At 41.1% G+C, this 15,340-nt stretch overlaps 1 non-coding gene and 1 pseudogene across 1 annotated transcript; both read right to left on the bottom strand.

Moving 5' to 3' along the window:
* Nucleotides 1–539: 539 nt before the first annotated feature.
* On the bottom strand, nucleotides 540–3,260 carry LOC128923421 (large subunit ribosomal RNA; annotated as a pseudogene).
* Nucleotides 3,261–3,711: 451 nt separating this feature from the next.
* On the bottom strand, nucleotides 3,712–3,890 carry LOC128923177 (5.8S ribosomal RNA). The gene has a single exon (XR_008472212.1). It is a non-coding gene; the product is annotated as a 5.8S ribosomal RNA (ribosomal RNA).
* Between the last annotated feature and the right edge of the window lie 11,450 nt (nucleotides 3,891–15,340).

Below are 15,340 nucleotides of genomic sequence, written 5' to 3'. Positions count from 1 at the left end.
CATTCATTCGGACAATAGGTGGACGAGCCGATGACAGTATGCCTTTTAAGAGCATTGTCACCGTTTTGTGAACCGATATTTCAACCCCCACACCTGTACCCCAATTGTGAACAATTTCTAAAAATCGTTCACCCTTTCGCTCTAACTCCAGCCGTGAACTACCTTCAACTAAGAGAAGGAGGTCGTCTGCATATGCACAACAACCACAAAGTACTTCAAGCTGGTCAAGCAGAGAGTCCATCATTAGGTTCCAAATATATGGACCACAGATGGATCCCTGTGGGCAGCCCCGTTCAACCGCGACTGTACAAAAACACTCACCCGTACCGAATCCCGTTACCACGCGCGCACAAAAATGTGGAGAATGCACAAAATGTGCAGTCGCACAAATTCACACGCGACCGTAGCAACAACAACACTAGCTACCCACGCCAGGCAATAACGGTGCCTACACACCGCGTAAACAAATGTTCGCACAAAAGGAAATACCGAAAAATTTCCACCAACAAACCGCAAAGAAAAACTCACCAAGAAAAATCACGATGCGCACGCACGTCTATCCGCGTCGAAAGCCAACTAACGAATGAGAAGATAGGGACAGTAGGAATCTCGTTAATCCATTCATGCGCGTCACTAATTAGATGACGAGGCATTTGGCTACCTTAAGAGAGTCATAGTTACTCCCGCCGTTTACCCGCGCTTACTTGAATTTCTTCACTTTGACATTCAGAGCACTGGGCAGAAATCACATTGTGTCAACACCCGTTAGGGCCATCACAATGCTTTGTTTTAATTAGACAGTCGGATTCCCCAAGTCCGTGCCAGTTCTGAATTGATTGTTAATTGATAATCGTTATAATTAAATAAGAATATATATCTTGCGATATAATTCTTATAAAATTTTAGCAAGAAAGTTCCACAATTGGCTACGTAACTACTATCCGGGGAACAAGAACCGAAATTCTCTATTTACCCAGAACGAGTACATAAACCATGGTATTGCTTCCCAATCAAGCCCGACTATCTCAATCTTCAGAGCCAATCCTTATCCCGAAGTTACGGATCTAATTTGCCGACTTCCCTTACCTACATTATTCTATCGACTAGAGACTCTTCACCTTGGAGACCAGCTGCGGATATTGGTACGGCCTGTTGAGAAGTTTGCGTAACCCCACCATAAATTTTCAAGGTCCGAGGAGAAAATATCGACTCAACAGTAAATGTCATGCTCTTCTAGTCCATCTACCGTATCTCTCTTCGAAAGACTTCCATGGTAGTACGACTATAAAACAGAAAAGAAAACTCTTCCGATATCTCTTGACGGCTTCTTTATGGTCGTTCCTGTTGCCAGGATGAGCACAAGGCCCATTTTTAATAACAAACGGATACTCAACAGGTTACGGAATTGGAACCGTATTCCCTTTCGTGCAAAATTATTCAAGTGTTTAATTACTATGAAGAAAACATAATAATATATTCTCAACAATTCATTAAAACTTGAAAATTTTCGGCTTTCGCCTTGAACTTAGGACCGACTAACTCGTGATCAACCACTGTTCACCCGAAACCCTTCTCCACTTCAGTCCTCCAAGGTCTCATTCGATTATTTGCTACTACCACCAAGATCTGTACCAATGGCGGCTCCATGCAGGCTTACGCCAAACACTTCAAAGCACAAAAATTTATAATTCAAAATTTATAATCCAACCGAAATTGTATTATAAATCATGTACTTTAGCGGTAATGTATAGGTATACAACTTAAGCGCCATCCATTTTAAGGGCTAGTTGCTTCGGCAGGTGAGTTGTTACACACTCCTTAGCGGATTACGACTTCCATGTCCACCGTCCTGCTGTTTTAAGCAACCAACGCCTTTCATGGTATCTGCATGAGTTGTTAATTTGGGCACCGTAACATTACGTTTGGTTCATGACACAGCGCCAGTTCTGCTTACCAAAAGTGGCCCACTGGGCACATTATATCATAACCTCAACCTTCATATCAAGAAAGGTGAGGTTCTTACCCATTTAAAGTTTGAGAATAGGTTAAGGTCGTTTCGACCCTAAGGCCTCTAATCATTCGCTTTACCAGATAAGATTATTTTACATAATATTTAAATGCACCAGCTATCCTGAGGGAAACTTCGGAGGGAACCAGCTACTAGATGGTTCGATTGGTCTTTCGCCCCTATACTCAATTCTGACAATCGATTTGCACGTCAGAACTGTTTCGGTCTTCCATCAGGGTTTCCCCTGACTTCAACCTGATCAAGTATAGTTCACCATCTTTCGGGTCACAGCATATATGCTCAAGGTACTCTCCAGTTAGAGGTATAAATAATAATAAATTATCATTATACATAACTATATGGAACGCCCCGGGATTGAATTAATAGTAAAATATTTCACTAAAAATTAATCCCATTATATAAAAGTTAAGTTAATTTCGCCATTAGGTTTAATATAACCCAATGACTTGCACATATGTTAGACTCCTTGGTCCGTGTTTCAAGACGGGTCCCGAAGGTATCCTGAATCTTTCGCATTGTTAATCATATAAATGCATACAATTAATATTAAAATCAATGATAATAATATTATTGTAACATTCAAAAGAATTTAAGCATTATATATGTAAAATCTATCAACACTTTATCAAATCATCAGTATTTATTCTATGTTAATAAGCTAAAAGCAAATTAATTTGAATAAACTTAGATTACAATGTCCTTATATGAAAAAAATGCACACTATTACTATAATATTATAAATATCACAGTTATAATGATGAATTTTTCATAATGGATATTAAGGTTCATTGGGCTTAACCTCTAAGCAGTTTCACGTACTATTTAACTCTCTATTCAGAGTTCTTTTCAACTTTCGATCACGGTACTTGTTTACTATCGGTCTCATGGTTATATTTACTTTTAGATGGAGTTTACCACCCACTTAGTGCTGTACTATCAAGCAACACGACTCTTTGGAAATATCTTTCTAGTAATCATTAACGTTATACGGGCCTGGCACCCTCTATGGGTAAATGGCCTCATTTAAGAAGGATTTAAATCGTTAATTTCTCATACTAGATATTAAGATATTCCATACACTGCATCTCACATTTGCCTTATAGACAAAGTGACTTAGTGCTGAACTATTTTCTTTTCGCTCGCCGCTACTAAAAAAATCCTTGTTAGTTTCTTTTCCTCCCCTCATTAATATGCTTAAATTCAGGGGGTAGTCCCATATGAGTTGAGGTTGTATAAAAATATTTATATTTATTTTATATTTTAGCTTTTTGCTATTTTAAAGAAACATACATAATTATTTCTTAACACCAATAATTTTCTTAATAATAAATATTCAATCTTTTCATCCCGTACGTACTACTTTTCATTATAACAACAATATTATTTTCTTGCTTTTTTACATTTAAAGGCAATCCTAGAATAAAATAATATTTTATGCTAGACGTTCCTATAAATGTATATATTATTTGAAATAATATTGAAATTTTATTGTTTTTGGGAATACTAAGATTCTTATTTATTATAAAATTTCGTTCAAATATGAGGTGTTCAAGAATATATTTTCTATATTTCTTTTTATGCTATTAATATTATGGATTGAAAAATACAATCGAGTAATATACCATGTGCTTAAATTGTTTTAATTGACTAAAAGAATAAGCAACTAATTTAGCATAGTCTTACAACCCTCAACCATATGTAGTCCAAGCAGCACTTTAAAATTAATTAAAGTACATAACAGCATGGACTGCAATATGCGTTCAAAATGTCGATGTTCATGTGTCCTGCAGTTCACACGATGACGCACAGTTAGCTGCGTTCTTCTTCGACCCATGAGCCGAGTGATCCACCGCTTAGAGTGATAATTTTTTGTTTATTTTAATTTAACGTCAAGAGTTTTTAATTTATTGAAAGAATAACATTTCGTTTTCGTATATTATATAAATTAATCTTTCAATAAATTGTAATTTTCAACCCAAACATTTACAAGTTGCGCATGTCCAACAAAAACAGTAATTCCTTTTTTATTACATTTTATTTAATTTCTATAAATTTTTAAGGAATTACACGTTAATGAGAACAAATTAACTTATCATTTATATTATTTTTATAAATAATAAGTACAACTATATATGTTTAAAGGTTTGTTGCGTTCAAATACAATGTATGCGATATAATTTTCATTATACTACAATACAAGGAGTAAAAAAAAAAAAGAAAAAAAGAAAAACTTTGAAATAAATGAATGAAAAGAAAAAAAAGAAAATCATTTTTCTTTTTATTCTTTTTTTGTTTGTTTGTTTTTTTTTTATAATATTTACGGATAGGAACACAATAATGATCCTTCCGCAGGTTCACCTACGGAAACCTTGTTACGACTTTTACTTCCTCTAAATAAAAAAAAAAAACACACACACGAAAACACGTCTGAACAATCTGAAATTCCAATAGATAGGGACGTAGGAATCTCCTTAATTCCTTCATGCGCGTCACTAATACGATGACGATGTATTTGGCTACGTAAATGTATTCATTTTTATATTCGCCGTTTAACCAAACTTAGTTTTTTTTATATGCAAATATACGTGGTTTCGGCTCTTTATATGTGGTTTCGGCTCTTTATAGATAGGGACATCTAAAGCCAATATTAACGTGAGTACCTGCCGACGACGGCCTTTCCTCACGGTGCTCAAAAGCACAGCGGATCAAATCAATGCGATGATCAGCGCCCCGAAAAATGCAATGCATTATTCAGTACCATTTGGCGTGTGGAATGGTGGGGTTCGAGGCCTATCTAAAACCTCTGCCGTACTTTGGGTCCGGCACCCGGTTGCAATGCAACTCCACATTGAGTGACAAATATAACTCTCCCCGCATTCGGTTATTAAACCACAACCACCACGATACTCCCCGAGGGGCCAGTCCGCACGAGTAGGTAGGTTGGTCCGCACGAACTCCAAGGGCTCCTACTCCCCCTGGTACCAGAATTAAGTCTCCGGTCAGACCTCGTAGCCAAAAAAACTACTACCTGTTGAGCTTCCATACAGCTCTGGACTGGTGACCAGGGATTGAATCCCATTCTCTCATCCAATTCATACACCTTTCACACCAGAAGCTAACCCCGGTCTTCAGCCAATTGTCTTCGCCGCCTGAACAACACGCTCGCAAATCTTTCAAACGACCATAACTGTTCGGCATTCCGACTAGTGGAGATCACACCACTAACATCTAACCGTCCATCAGTCCAACTAATCCCCATACCCCCAAGGTCCCTAATGTCTGAGTACATCGGGCATTCCGCTATAACATGCACCCAATCCTCAACACACGCCCCACACATACACTCTGGACTATCTGCTAGGTGCCTCTTATGCAAGACTGCATTAAGAGGCCCATGCCCCGTAAGCAGGAAACCCAGACTTAGACAAAATCTGAAGTCTGGGTTTCCTTCTACATACCTAACGTCCCGGATGTACTCATAAGTCACCCGACCATTGAGACTACTGTCCCAACGGTCTTGCCACCTACACCTGACCCTATCATCTAGAAGCCTCTTGCTCCCTAGATATCCCTCCCTCTCCACATCATCATCGGAAATCAAATCATTCCGCAGCAATGACACACTCAGACCCCTTCTTAACCTGAATGATACAGCACGCTGTATGACAACCAGGTCAAGAGGGGGGGCACCTAGTGACACCTGCAACGCATCCGTAGAAACGGTGCCACATACAGGCAGACAGGCGAGCATCATGCAACGCTGGACGGAGAGGAGCTTTCGGCGACCGAAGACCGTCGTAGCAGTTCGCCACCATACAGCAGCTCCATAAGTGGCACAGGCCACAAACAAGCCGCGGTATATGGTGCGAACAGCACGACGTCCGAGGCCCCAATCACTCCGTAAAACGCGCATAACCTTACCTACGACCGCCTGCAGTCGCACCTTCACACTCACCAAGTGTGGAGTAAAACACAATCTTTCACTCATGGTCAACCCCAGGTACTTGACTTGCGTCACATACCTGATGCCGACCCCATTCACTCGAACAACCGGTGGACGCCCCGGTGACAGTCTGCCTTTTAAAAGCATTGTCACCGTTTTGTCCATCGAGATGTCTACACCCACACTTATCCCCCAGTTGTGGACAATTTCTAAAAATTGTCCTCCCACCCGATCCAACTCACGCCTTGAGCGACCTTCAACAAGGAGAAGAAGGTCGTCCGCATACGCACAACACTTACAGAGTGGTTCGAGCTGCCCAAGCAGAGAGTCCATCATGAGGTTCCATATATATGGACCACAGATGGATCCCTGCGGACAGCCACGAGCCACTCCAATCTCCACACTCCCATTCATTCCAACGATAGAGGCTTTTCTGTCCGAAAAGTAGCTTCGCCAGAGACTAATTTCCGGACAGCCAAGTTCCTCTAACCGTTCTATCACTCGATCCCAGATCAGATAATCGAATGCCCCCTTGAAGTCAACAAATATGCCTAGGACATACTTGTTGACATTCTCCCTAACAACATTCTGCACATACATCCACGCATCTTCCACACTGCGTCCTTTCCTGAACCCATACTGCCTATTCGACCACATACCCCGCGTTAGCTCCTGAAGTCGTTCCACCATAACCCTCTCCAGTACTTTTCCAAGCACCGGAAGAAGGCTGATGCCCCGATAAGAACGAGGATTACTCCTGATCTTATCAGGGGACTTCAGGAGAGGGACGACCTTGCACTTTTCCACTCACGTGGAAAATATCCCTCCCACACGCACTTGTTATAAATGGCCTCCAAGTATTCCGGAATGAACTTCCACAAGCTTTTGCACATCTCTCCGTTCAAACCATCAAAACCTGGGGACCGTTTAGACCTAACCAGGCCAAAGGCGTATCCCAACTCCTCATCTTCTAGTGGAGGAACAGGTACCTCTTGTGCTTGAGGTGCCTGAACCTCAGCCCTGGGAAAGAACGCTCCTAACAGAACCTCCGCACACTCTCTCCACGTTGATAACACAGAGTCACCAACGCGGAGAGAGGTGATATCCTCCCTCTTACGACCCCTGCAGATCCTGTAGACCTGCCCCCAGGGGTCGTCCCTATTCTCCCCAACAAAGCTCCTCCATTCCTCTTCTTTTATTCTCACAAGCATATCCTTATACTCCCTAACCGCACAACTAAAATCATATCTGATCTGGGATAACCTATCCGAATTGGACCGCCGAGCGCGCTGAAACTTTCGTCTCAACCGCCGGACAGTCCTCCTCTTCAAGGTTAACTCATTCGTCCACCACTTAATTTTCCTAATCCTAGAACTTTCATACTTCCTGAAAACCCTATCATTAACACACCAGACCATCTCATACAGCCGAGCAATTTGCTCGTCCATCCCCAGTTCCTCAAACTCACTAAGCGGTATTTCCAATACCGCTTCCCTTATATTCTGTCCATATTGGTTCCAGTCAGTACCAGAGTTACGCCATCGCCACAATGGACCCACGTACGCCGAGGGTGGGGATTGCGGAGAAACCATAATTTGTATCAAATTATGGTCACTCAATCCCCACCCTCTCCTAATCACCCAACTGACGTCAAACGCTCTCCTTGCTGCCTCATTCATTAACGTTACGTCAATATCACTCATGCCCCTAGGCCCCTCAAACGTAAACCATTCACTCGGCTCATTCAAAATGTGGAGGCTCTTAGCCAACACCCATTCACTCAATACCTCGCCTCGGATGTGGCTTTGATATCCAGACGAATGTCTGGATACCTTACTAAACCACATCGAGGACGAGGCATTCGCATCCAACCCTAGGATAAATGGGCTACTACTTCCCAGTAGTAGTAGCGTATCCATGCAAACTAGCGACAATCATTCTACCGAACTCCCCCTCTACTGAAACACACACCCCCTGTTGCGACGAATCCAACACTACGCAATCGTAGTTTGGATCCGTCACAATAATTGCGGCATTACCCCAAGGTCCGTAAAGACCCTGAAAACCCCAGGAAGACCCCGAACCACACCATTGGTGGTGTAGGGCTCCTGGAGTAAGGCAATGCCGCACCCACCCTCAAGCATACAACCCCCCAACTCACACATCACGGCATACGATCCCTGACAATTTAGCTGAAAGATACCCTCCATCAGTGTCTGGCGAGGGCGCGCTCAACAACGCCACAGTATATGGGGCAGACAGCGGACATCATAAGATGCCCAGCTGGCCTACCCTTAAATGCACAGTTGCGACAATGGGGTGCATTGACGCTACCGGCAGCTCTGTGGCCTTCCTGACCGCACCTCCTACAGACATCTGATTTGGACCTACACTCAGCCACTCTATGGTCAAAACCCATACACCGGAAGCAGCCAGCAACAGGGGTATCCGGTCGAACCCTGAAGGAAAACCACTTTATGTAGCACCTTCCCGCTTCCAAGAGGGCGGACATTGATTTGTCCGAACCCTCAAGGACAACGTTGGGGCTACCATCAGCGGCCACCTTCCAGGGCCGACTGACCATCCGCACATCCGACTTTCGTGCCTCAGGGCTGACCTCCTGGAGGTTCAACCGAAAGAGCTCCTCCATGAAGTCATCATGGGAGATTTCGGTGTGAACCCCCTGAACCACAACCCGCGGACCCAACTTCCGGTTCACAGTCACATCCAATCCCACCTCCCCGAATTTGGCATTATTCGCCACCTTTTCCCTCTCTAAAACAGAGGGTGCGAATAACCACCCCACCACCCTTAATCGGCTTCACCTCGTGCACTCGCACTCCGAGGGAAGGTCCCACCTCTTTCGCCACCTTTTTGATGACTTCCTTAGAGGAAGTCGTCGGGGCCTTGCTGCGTACAACCACCGACCACGTCTCCACGGGCTTCGGCAATGCCGGAGCAATCGCCTAAAACACAGGTGCTGGAGGCGCACGCACCGACTCAGCCGGAGCCAACCCCACAACCGACCTCTTCGGTTAGGCAATATATCCCCCACAACCCCCCCTTAGAGCGTCAACCTGACCGTCATCAGGAGCGCCTCGTACTTCGAGGCAAGCTCCATCAGTCCCTTCGCGGTAGTGACCTCAAAGTCCTTCACCCCAAACACCAAGGCATTTAATTCAGCCGTCACTGCCTTCATGGCAGCGACATGGCTGATAGCGCCTCCCCCAACCACACCCCCATTACCTCCACACTCACTTTTCCCCCCTCATTTACCGAGCTGACTTTCACCGAACCCCCCTTCGCGACGATCTTTTTAGCGACGCCCTTTTTCGCGACGCCCTTCCCAGTGCCGTTGTTACCGCCGCTCTCGGCCGGCTTAGCAGCACCCGAAACTGCGGGGTGAGCAACCACTTTTCCAGCGGTGCCACCAATTCCGCTACCGCTCTCACTACCGCTCTTCTCCGATTTTACCAATAGAGGCGACCCCAAACGCGCCCTCCTCCGCGGCGGAGACCTCACCGCTGGCCTCACCTCCTCGTCACCCGATGACGTTTCAACCATCACGGTTGTGGGGCCCGATCCGTCGCTTTCAGCGAGGGACTGAACCCTCCTCCTCCGTGGTGGAGCCATTCCCACCTTCGGCCTACCCCCAGGCAGGCTGTTACGCCGGCGAACACTGGCGCAGAAGCTACCTGCTCAGGTAAAACCCGAAACAGCTGCTCTCCAGGCGCGCGCAACTGAAGCACTGAAGACGCTGACTCACACGTATATTCGCTCTGTAGCAGTCACCACCCAAGCAGTCGGTTAATGCGCTCTCGCGAGGGCACAGCCCACAACCCAGCCAAAGGTCTGGAAAGGCTACTCGAAAAGACCGCCGGACAGATCAATGTCCCCGTAACGGTCGCGAGTCAACCGCTGTGGCACTGTACCAACCGCACTGTGGGCTTAACAGCACTCTGCTACGACCGCAGTCGACGCAACAGTCAGCGACCTCAGCACTGGGACAGCCCCAGGCACCCTTTGAGCACAACTGTACGGGCAAACCCGAAACAAGCGCAACCGAACGCCAGGCGCTCAGCACAGCACTCACTGGTAGGCAATCCAGCCAGCAGGAATACCAACAACACGGTAAACCACTGAAACTGTGCGACAGCCCACCAACAACAACTATGTGGATACCCACGCTACTTGATATAACAACAATGTTGTACTTTCCAAATACGCACTGTACAGTCTACCAAAACTGTACAAAAACACACGCCCGTACCGAAAAACCGCAACCACGCGCGCACAAAAATGCGAAGAATGCACAACAATGTGCAGTCGCACAAATCCACACGCGACCGTAGCAACAACAACACTACCTACCCACGCCAGGCAATAACGGTGCCTATAACACACCGCGTAAACAAATGACCGCACAAAAGAGAATACGGAAAAATCGCAAAAACAACTCGCCAAGAAAAACTCACCAAAAATCGCAACGATGCGCACGCACGTCTATCCGCGTCGAAAGCCAACTAACGAATGAATAGATAGGGACATCTAAAGCCAATATTAACGTGAGTACCTGCCGACGACGGCCTTACCTCACGGTGCTCAAAAGCACAGCGGATCAAATCAATGCGATGATCAGCGCCCCGAAAAATGCAATGCATTATTCAGTACCAATTGGCGTGTGAAAGGGACACACTAACCACCTTGGTGAGGTTCGAGGCCTATCTAAAACCTCTGCCGTACTTTGGGTCCAGCACCCGGTTGCAATGCAACTCCACATTGAGTGACAAATATCACTCTCCCCGCATTCGGGTATTAAACCACAACCACCACGATACTCCCCGAGGGGCCAGTCCGCACGAGTAGGTTGGAGCGAACTCCAAGGGCTCCTACTCCCCGTGGTACCAGAATTAAGTCTCCGGTCAGACCTCGTAGTTGAAACTATACCAGTTGAGCTTCCATACTGCTCTGGACTGGTGACCAGGGGTTGGACCCCATTCTCTCATCCAATACACACACAATACACACACCATTCACACAAAGAAACTATACTTAGTTTCCAGCTAATTGTCTTCGCCGCTTAAACACCTCACGCGCAAACACACCAAATAATTCTAATCGTTCGGCATCCCAACTAGTGGAGATCACACCACTAACATCTAACCGTCCATCAGTCCAACTAATCCCCATACCCCCAAGGTCCCTAATGTCTGAGTACATCGGGCATTCAGCAATAACATGCACCCAATCCTCAACACGCGCCCCACACATAAATTCCATTCCATCAGAGAGGTGCCTCTGATGCAAAAAAGCATTCAAAGGCCCATGCCCCGTAAATAGGAAACCCAGACTCAGACAGAATCTGAAATCTGGGTTTTCCCCAACAAACCCAACATCCCGAATGTACTCATAAGTCACACGACCGTTAGGACTATTATCCCAACGGTCTTGCCACCTACTCCTAACCCGTTTAACCAAACATAGTTTTTATATTTTACAATAATCCATTATATTAATTTTTGTATATTTCAATTGCTTTTCAGTATATTGTAATAGTCGTTTGATAACAATCTATAACACTACCTTATGTTCTCAATGAATAATGAGAAATAAAGTACTTTGCGTTCAAAAATCTGTATCTTTATGTTAAGATTCTCTCTAACAACTATACAATATACCATTATCTATTAATTTTTGTATATTTCAATTGTTTTTCAGTATATTGTAATAGTCGTTTGATAACAATCTATAACACTACCTTATGTTCTCAATGAATATTGAGAAATAAAGTACTTTGCGTTCAAAAAAAAATGTTTTCTTATATTCAATTAATTTATGAAAATTCTTAAAAAACTGTTAAAAATAATATATATATAACAAGTATGTTAATATAACATAAATATTAATATATTACATATGTTATATATATTTTATTTTTTTCAATACATAATAATATAAAATACTTAATCTAAATTATTACTATTAAACTTAATTAATAATGTTAAACTTAGATTTTTCTTCTATATTATATATATATACATTAAAAAAAAATACATATATACATATATATAAATTATTTATAATATAAATATATACGGTATGTATATTACAACACACACACATATATATACATATAAATAATTTATAAACAGTTTGATCGAATCATCAAGCAAAGGATAAACTTCAGTGGATCGCAGTATGGCAGCTGCTCTACCACTTACAACACCTTGTCCGTTACCAAAGTCGTTTACAATTGATTCTAGGCATTGACATTGTATTAAATAATGTTTTAATAAGTAACTAGCGAGTTACATGTTACAATACTATCTCGATGTAAATGCAACATAATTAATAATTACTTTGCATATTCTATTACATTATAATAAGCAAAACTGAACGATGTTCCACATCCCAACTAATTCCTGTTCCTTTAGCTTAATTACACATACATACAAAATGTAAGCGGTCACGCCACTTTTTCTTGTCAATAGCTATTACATATGTAATATGCCGTACTCAATTCTAATTAGACAGTCTTAAGATTGGCGTCGCCGCGAAAGCATCACTACGGAAATTAACTCCGAAGAGTTATTGTTCCGCTTGCTTTGTCGCTTTAAATTTTTAATAAATTGTAATTAAATTCGATTCAGAAGAATATTTTATTAGTTGTAAAATAACTCGGTCGAAATCCGAAAAGGTAACTGGCGCAGTCGGGTAACCTTTGATCAGAAGATCAAAGAAAACGGGCATACACACATCGGTTGTACCTAAAGTTTAACGCAAAGCGTAACGGAAAGTTTATGGAATGTTTAACGGAAAGTGTAACAAAAAAATATAACCAAGAAAAACCGAAAAGTTTACATCGAAAAATAGAAAAATAGACGAACAAAGTGAACAGTTTAAAATAAATACTAAAATATAGATTTTACAAAAAAAAAAAAGAAAAGTGCGAAAATATGCAGTACAAAATTTTATAATAATCGAAAGTACAGTGAAACCCAAAAATATAGACATCTTATAAAAAAAAGAAAAACACAAGTAAAAGTTCAAAAAAGAAATACAGTGAAAATAATATAGAAAGTGAATACAAGCTACAGCGAAAATAGCACAAAATTTTATAAAAAACGAAAGGGTAGTGAAACTCAAAAATGAATAGGAATCTTATAAGCAAAAAACAAGTAAAGAAATTCTAAAAAAAAAAGAAAAAATACAGTGAAAAGAATATAGAAAGCGAAAGCTACAGTGGGTAATAAAAACAATTTTTGGTGAAAATCGAACACAAAGTAAAAATAAGCGCTAAATATCATCAAAGTTTAGTGAAAATCAAACCAAATATACAAATCATCTTTAATTATAAAAAAAAGGAAAACGTTACAAAAAAAAGTATTCTACAAAAAATTTAAAATTTCGCCAAAAAAGTGCTATTGCGTCACGTAGTCAAAGTCTTACAAAAAACTACAGTAAAATTGCATAAAAAAATTGCGGTAAAATAATACTGTTTGGTGCACAAAACAACAAACAATTTTTTTCCTGTAAAAAGTACAGTACCGACAAAACTAAAATTAACAGCTTGCAACATGCGCTAAAACGGTAACAACGGAAATTGCGGTATATATACACATATACGTACATAAAGTACAGATTAAAAAAAAAAAGAAAAGCAACTAAATTTTTATAACCGTTTTGTGAAACGTCACAAAAAACAAAAAAAAAAAGAAAGTAAAAACAAATATTTCACATGGCAACAAAATTAAAGCCAACTCTCAACATACAGTAGCGAAGCGTTTATTCTCACCTTTTATCAAAAAAAAAACGCATTTTTACAAAAAAAAAACAGCAATAATAATAATATAAATATATATATGTATGTATATAAAATATTGAAAAAATAAAATAAACTAAGAAAAGCTAAAATATTTTTGTGAAAACACAATTTACTACAAAAAAATAAAACACAAAATATATACAGCTACAGACAATCAAATAGAACCATCAGAATATTGAGAAATATTAAGGACAGCGGCCTACTAACGAAGCCAACGTGTATCCTGAAATATAAACCAAATACAACAAGTTGCGAGAGTATAAAAACAAAGTGCCCAGAACGTCATCAAAACAAGAAAGGAGACCACATCTCTACGTTTATGCAACTGGTCCAAAAAGAATCACTTCGCAGCCCACTACTTACTAAAACTACTTGCCTATAACTACTATTATACAATAATGGAGAATTTAAATCAAACCATCGCCGAGCTGGAAAGGGTAATCGGGAGGCAAGAAGAGTTACTACAAACCCAACAACAAGAAATGCAACAACAACAAGCTCAACATCTACTACAACTACAAATGAACCAACACCAAATGCAACAACAGTTTTACAAATTAAACATGTCACCAAGAGACATCATGGACCAATTCCGAAGAATGAAGCCACTAGATGACCACCACAACCCAAAAGCGTTTATAAAAGCAGTCGAAACCAACATTTCTCTCTGCGGCACAGACCAGGAATTAATCCAACACTGCATCAATATTATAAACAACGAAAAAATACTGGGCACCGCTGGAAAAAGAACGAGAGAGCTAGAGGACAACCCATCGTGGGAAACCATCAAAACCAAAATTCTACAAGGATCTCGTCCAAGGAAAACATACGCAGAGGTATTCAATTATTGTAGGACGGTCAAAGTAAGTAATCTCAATGAACTATTCATAATTTTTGAAAAATGTAAAGTAGACATAAATGAAATATATATATTTGACCCTTTAAAACCGGGCATTTACAAACCCGAAAATGTAGATAGGGACCTAGTCGATATATTGTTAGAGAAAATCGATGGGCCTATAAGGGCACATATAACCGAAACGGAAACATTAAATGACATAATTATAAAATACTCAAAATTAAAATTGCTTCAGGACAAAAGAGCAATAGATTATAGACATCGAAAATATGTCGATAAAAACAAAACAAATTACGAAGGCTACAAGAAAAATTATAGATTTTACGAACATAACAAAATTTCAGACAATAGACAAACCAATATCGATAACAAACAACCAAATAGACAACAAAGCGGGAACAACAACAATTACATACGCAATATAAATTTTAATCGAAACAATTACAACAATCGGAATAATTACGAATACGGGTACAACAATTCTACAAATAAAATACAACCAAATTTACCGAGACAAACTAAAAGTTCCCACATGAGCGTCGATTACAACCCAAGCACAAGTCGTTTATCCAATAATTCAAATTTGATGGAAATTGGCAATGGTGAAGAAAAGGAAGTAAATTTTTTAACACCGCCTCATACTCTCAACTCCCCATAATAACAGTAACAATAGGAAATCACAGA

The sequence above is a fragment of the Zeugodacus cucurbitae genome, chromosome X (genome assembly GCF_028554725.1).
Source record: "Zeugodacus cucurbitae isolate PBARC_wt_2022May chromosome X, idZeuCucr1.2, whole genome shotgun sequence".
Lineage (NCBI taxonomy): Eukaryota > Metazoa > Arthropoda > Insecta > Diptera > Tephritidae > Zeugodacus > Zeugodacus cucurbitae.
Note: the sequence above shows the minus strand (reverse complement) of the source record. Positions and strands in the feature narration are given on the sequence as shown.